Source organism: Camelus bactrianus, chromosome 10 (assembly GCF_048773025.1).
Source record: "Camelus bactrianus isolate YW-2024 breed Bactrian camel chromosome 10, ASM4877302v1, whole genome shotgun sequence".
NCBI lineage: Eukaryota > Metazoa > Chordata > Mammalia > Artiodactyla > Camelidae > Camelus > Camelus bactrianus.
Genome location: NC_133548.1, coordinates 49557837 through 49564089, shown reverse-complemented (window position 1 = coordinate 49564089; position 6253 = coordinate 49557837). Strand labels below are relative to the sequence as shown.

The window sequence follows — 6253 nt, the reverse complement described above, 5'->3', positions numbered from 1 at the left end:
AACACTTCCCTCCACCCTCTGAAGCCTGGTGCTCACCCAGTCCCTGCCAAGTAGCAACATCTTTATTTCCCTTTTACAGATGAGGAACCAGAGGCTCAGAGAGGTTGAGTAACCAGTTCAAACCCACACAGCTTTGCCCAAGAATGTGATAGTGATGAGAGAATGGAATCCTGTGTGAGCTCTATGGTCTTGGGATCATCACTTGGCCACTCTGTTTTGGTGGCCTCATCAGTGAAATGGGGTACCTATTGCATAAGGTTGCTGGTAAGGCCTGCAGAAAACCTGTACTGTGCAGGCTCCATTCCTTTGCTCCCCAGGCCAATTAGTGGCTTTCACATGGCCCCTGCAGGACATTCAACTCATTTATTCATACATCAAAACCCTCCAAGATCTGCTCTGTGCCCCGCCCTGCGCAGGGTGCTGGGGTCTGGGAACTCAGAGCTACATCAGACACAGCTCCTGCCTGAAGGCTCGAGGGGAGGGGAGGGAGCACACGGCAGAAACCAAGACAAGGAGAGAGAGAGCGCGAGAATGTGTGTGTGTGTGTGTGTGTGGTCCTCACACACCTCTGCTCTTGGTTTCTTATTTTTAGAACTGACAGCGACGCTCTTCCCCGCGGATGGGCGCTGGGAATGGGGAAATGTTGAAGAAAGATCTGCTCTTTGTTTCCAAACTTATTTTTCACCGATTCCTGAAATTTGAATATTTCATGCCATCCAATACTCACCTTGCGTTAAGCCCTAGAAGCTGGGGAGGGAGAGGAGTACCGCGAGGGTGTGTCCCACCAGTCCCGAAGGCCGATAACTCACCTAGCCTCCACCCTGCTTTTTCCTACCCCGACCCCTGTTCCTACCCCATGACTCCTCCACCTCCGTGGCAGCACCCCACCTCTCCCTACATCCGGATCCCCCGCTCAGCTCTTTAACCCCCTCTCCCCCTCATTGTCCTCTGTCCAGCCGCACCTCTCCATTTATGGCCCGCCCTCTCGGAGGTAGAGTCCAAGTTCCGCAGAGCTCCGCTCCTTTCCCACTCTCCGATTGGCTCCCGCTGCCCGACGGCGCGGGACCAGGGAAGGGGATCTGGAGCGTGCCCCGCCCCTTGCCTGTAGCCCGGGTGGGGCGGGGCCGCGGGCTGGTTCCGCCCCACTCGGGAGCCCCGGCGCTGGGCGGCGCTGCCTCGGCTCAGCTCTGCTCAGGTTCGAGCTGCAGCTCCTGTTGGGGGTGGGCGGCAGGGATGACAGCGGCTGTGGTAGCCGCTGCGGCGCGAGACTGAGCGAGCGGCGAGAGAGCCGGAGAAAGAGAAGGAAGTGGAGCCGCGACCTGGAGCTCTGGACTCAGCTGCCACGCCGAGGACCGCCCCACTTCGCAGAGCGAGCCGAGTCCGGACCTAGGAAGACTTACCCGCCGGGCGCCGGCCGCCGCGGCTCCGAGCCTTTTTGCCGGCGCCCTGCCCTGCCTGCCCCAGCCCCGGGTTCCACCGGGACGCTCCCTGGTCCGCGGTCCTGGTCGTGTAGCCGGGACGCCCCGAGCCCCTGACCCTGATCCAGTGCACCGGGGCGGGACGCTCTTGGCCCACCATACGGCTCCATGGTTACGGGCTCGTTCCCAGCCTTTCTGTAGTGTGTGTCGGAGCCCCCGGCCCTCCGCCCAGGGTTAAGGCAGAGTGCAAAGGAGCCCTGACGCCCCCAGACTCTGGTTCGCCGAAACCCTAACCTTAAGCTGCCTCCGACTCGGTGCTTAGGACTTGGGACCGTGCGAACGTCCGGGAAGCCCCAGTCCCCGTTCAGAGCACTGTGAGGGGTCCCAGTCGGACTGAACCGGACCAGGCTGGTGCTGCGAGCCAGAGCTGCCGCCTTCCTGCTGCCCCAGTTTGAGGGCTGAGCGATTGCTCCGAAGAAAACACAGGAGAGAGCCGAAAGCTGCAGGTGAGAGAGCCCCGGATGCCGGGCAAGGGCGGTCTCCGACCCCATCCGGGTAGCGCCTGGGCCACCTGCGGGCGTGCGCGGGGCACAGCTGCAGCTGGAACTGGCTAGGAGGGGGCTTAGGAAAGGGAGCGGGGAAAGGGAGAAAACGGGCACATATTGAACGCCCATTGTGTGTGGGTCCGCGCCCCACCCTTGCGCAAATAATCCCTCAAATGTCTCGCTACTACTCCGTGAGATAAAAGGTGCTGTGTGCTTATAGATGGGGAAACAGTTTCAGCAGGGTTGAGTGATCTGCCCTTTTCACTCAGGCTGAGACTGGGGAGGATTGACTGTTAGACTGGAGAGGGAAAGGAGCGGAGAGTGGGGAGGAAAAGAAAGGACGTGCTGAGCCGCCAGGCAGGAGGTAGAGGGGAGGTGTCAAGGTGGGGCCACTGGGGCATCTGAGAGCTGATCCTGAGGCTGGGGAAGTGGTTTCCTCTGGCCTCTTTCCCTCCCACTCCATGGCCATTTCACCTCCCGGGAAAGATGACCCAGAGTTGAGAGCAGAGGTGAGAAGCCTCCCTGTCCGAGAGCAGCTGCCCCTTCCCCTGTGTGCCAGACTCCAGTGTCTCTAAGACACTCCGGAGGCCCTGAGACTCTGCTTATCTGCTGGGAAAACACTCTGTAGAGGACCCCAAGTCAGAGCCCATCAGAACTGGAGATGAGCCCCCTCAGCACTCCGCAGCTCACATCCTTCACAATAGTAAGGGGGACACTGAGGCCTGGGCTCAGGGCAATTGTTGGGGTCCTAAAGTGAGTGAGTAATTGAACCAGAAGTACACTTGAGAAAACCTTCCCAAACATCTTTCAAGGTGTCCACCCACCTCCCTAGTTAGCGTCTTCTGGGTGGGTGGCTGGGGCTTTCCCCACCCCTGATGTGAGGTCTGGGTGACCATGTATGAAGCTGTTGTGAGAGTCTGTGTGGTTGGTGCTGGGGCGTCAGACATCCCAGCAGCCCCACAGCCTTTGCCCCAGACTAAGGGTCTGACCTCAGCCTCTCCGGGGCAGGGGAACCTGCAAGACACCTCTGGTCCAGGAGGGGAGGGGCTTGCACAAGACCTCAGGGCTGGGGGCACAGTCTCTGGTGTCTGGATTCCCAAGCAGGGACTACTTCTCTTGCACCCTGGGGCTGTACAGAGAGAGGAGTGTTGTGAAAGAGAGCTTGGCATGGCCTCTGTGGGCTGTTGTTCAGGGGTGAGGGGGAACGTGGCCTCTGTCTGAGCCCTGTGGCCTTGGCTGGGACTAGTTAATCCCTGCTTTGCCCAGCTTCCTGGAGTCTAGGGGAAACCACCTTGGAAAGCCCCTGGGAGGTGGGGGAGGGTGGAGAGGTCAGCTGAAGCCTGGAAGCTCAGTCCCTGGGGGTGAGGGGGTGGGGGGAACCAGAAGAGAAAGTGACTGAGGGACTTGGGATTCCCCCAATATCACCACCATCCATGGGGATTCAAATTCTCATAATAATCCCTGCAACTAAACAAAGCTCCTCTTTGATGAGATAATTTCACACCTGTGATCTCGTTTCATGGTGTGGTGGGAATCTGGAGTGAGGCAGAACAGGGCTGGAGGGCCATCTGGGACCTCTTGGATCCATCTATGGCTCCAAGCCTCACCTGTTAAATGGGGTCAAGGCAGGCTGTGTGTTACTTGCTCAGATAATGGGACCATCACATCCAACACACTGTCAAGTGCTGAAGAGTTTTTTTGTGTGTGTTTACCAAGACTGGGCTTGTTATTAATGGCTACCTCGTGTGGGAAACTGAGGCTCAGAGAGGTTGAAACCACCTGCTCAGGGCCTTTTGAGTTTGCTTCAGGAATTGAGTGCCGACTCAGGTGCCCTGGAAGTTACCCAGATGGAAAAGGCAGTGTGGTGACTAGCTCTCAATGGAGTGCGCTAAGCGGCTTGGGCTAGCCACGGTGAGTCAGCGGACCAGGCGGCATACATCTGCTTTGATTCCTCCCACTGGCCATGTGGCGTTGGGCAAGTCACTTCACTCCTCTGAGCCCCAGCTGCTTCTCTATAAATTAGAATTCCTCCTTAACAAGGTTGTTGTGAGGTTTAAATGAGATATAAATATACAGTGCGTGACCAAATAGATTCTGTTTCCTTCCCTAGAAGACAAGGAAGCTTGAATTTTGATCAGGAAATCCTGGGACATTCTAAGATTTGCCTTAGATTGGAATGCAAGCTACTGTTACAGGTTCAAAGGCCTGGTTTGTTCAGCTGAGACCCCTGTATGGGTCAGGCTCCCTTGTACCACGTCCCTGGTCCCACAGTCCTCTAGAATCTGCCTGGGGACCCTGGCAAGGGGCTCTGGATTCTGGCCCCCCACCCCAGGGCTGCTGGCTTCCTTTGGGGTTGTGGGGAACTGGTGTTCATTCCCTCTGGCCTCCCTAGGCACAAAGGTGCAGTGAATAATTTATGGCTCCCCTCACTGGGAGGCAGTCTCAGGGAAATTACTCTATGTTCAGCTGAGCTTCTGAATCCCACCAGAGGAGGCAGGTGGTTCCTGTTAGTGCTAGAAGTCTTAGATACAGGGGAAGGAGGGATAGGAAGAAAGTGACCTGTTATCCGCCCCAGCTCTCTTATCAGGGGCAAGGTGGACTGACGGGAAACAATGAAAACCAAGCTAGAAGAACAAGGATCAAGCTGTGGGCCTCTGATTCCAAATGAGTGGGGAGGGGTTGTGAGGAGAGGAGGCTCTTAGGGACTGGAGTAACCAGGAAGGCTTTATTAAGGAGAAAGGTGCCTGGGCTGGGGCTAGAGAGTAGTGGTCCTGACAGTTCAAGATAGAATCCTGGCTGTGCCACTTACCCACTGTGAGACTGTGAGCAGGACACCTGACCCTGCCAGGCCTCAGGTTCCTCTGTAAAGTGAGGGTAGTTATGGTGACTGTGAAGTCATATATGTAAAGCAGATGGCACGATAGGCACTTAATGAAAGGGTGCTTCACGGTGAACATGAACCATGAGGTGGGCTAATGGCAGGGAAGATGGGAAAGTGTAATAAGCAGGGAAGTGGGAAGAACTCCGGGGTGATAATGGATCTGTGGGGTTAGAAGGGGGTTTGGAGAAGAGGGATGGGTGATCAGATGGTTGAGGACTTTGAGCGTCAGACAGAATTCACACTGCAGAAAGCATCATGAGGTCCCCATTCAGAGCCCCTTGTGACTCCTTGCCAGTAAGATGGAGACCAGGTCTCTTTGTTGTACATTCAAGGCATTGCCCACCGCAGCCACTGTGTGGACTCCTGGTCATTGCTCGTCATTATCTCCTAAACACATCACCTGTGGCCCCTTTATTTAAAGGGTTCCTCCCATCATCCACACCATCCATACCGCCTTTTTCTCAGCTCACCTCCCTGTCTGACAGGGCCCAACTCAGGTCATAAATTCCCCCAGAAACATTCCTGGATTACCTAGCCCTCTGATCACACCCCCTCTGAATCTTTAACATGTCACAGTAATAGTTACAAACAATACCTACCATCGCATCACATTTTACAGTTTGTAAAATGCGTCCACATGCTCATTTAATAATACTGTGATGGTGATGTGAACTGTTGCTAATGCTCTTGAGTTTTTATTCTGAGCCAGACACTGTGCTAAGCTCTTTACAGAGGATCTCATTCACAGCTCTGGGAGGTAGCTACTGTTAGGCCTCAGAAACGGGGGCTCAGAGAGGTACATTGTCTTGCTCAAGGTCACACAGCTAGACAATGGGGAGTGAGGAATCAAGAGTGTGCTCTTATCTGTGACCAAACAGACAGCTCTTAGAAGATGTCCTGCCTCTTCAACTCCACCCAAGTAGCAGGAGAGCACACTGCACGTGTAAAAAGCCTAGAAATGAACCTTCTCAGGTTAAGGAAGGGCAGTGCTGAGTTGTGCAGGGGACCCTGGGCCCTGCACTGGCTGGCTGTGTGATTTGGGGTGAATCAGCCCCTCTCTGTGGTCTTTTTCCCGGGTCTATGGTGAATGGGGTGGTGTCTGAGCTTCCAGAGCTCCAGCCTTCTGCAGTGTCCTTTGTGACCCTGGAAGGTAGGGGAGGAGACCACAGCATCAGGGCCAGAGGATGTGGTGTGACAAGTGACTGTGATTTTTGGCCCGGTCGCTGTCTGGGCCAGCAGGCTCTGTAGTTAGCTGCTGCCTCCCCCGAAGGAGGGTGGTGGCCTGGGCTGCTGGCAGCACGGTCATTAGCTGGGCAGAGGAGACCCTGTGATTGGGAGCTGGCTGGGCCAGGCCAGGTTGGCAGGGCTGGCTCAGCCACAGGGGGGTCATTGGCAGGGCAGCTGGCTGG

The 6253-nt window shown here is 55.9% G+C and overlaps 1 protein-coding gene across 4 annotated transcripts in view; it reads left to right on the top strand.

Annotated features, from left to right (window-relative positions):
- The first annotated feature begins 1151 nt into the window (after positions 1 to 1151).
- GDPD5 (glycerophosphodiester phosphodiesterase domain containing 5) overlaps positions 1152 to 6253 on the top strand; it is an 82645-nt gene continuing 77543 nt past the window's right edge. For all 4 annotated transcript variants that reach the window (XM_045508806.2, XM_010973147.3, XM_045508804.2 and 1 more), the window contains exon 1: positions 1152 to 1924. The gene's annotated coding sequence lies outside the window, so the exon portion shown is untranslated. The remainder of the gene's footprint in view (positions 1925 to 6253) is intronic.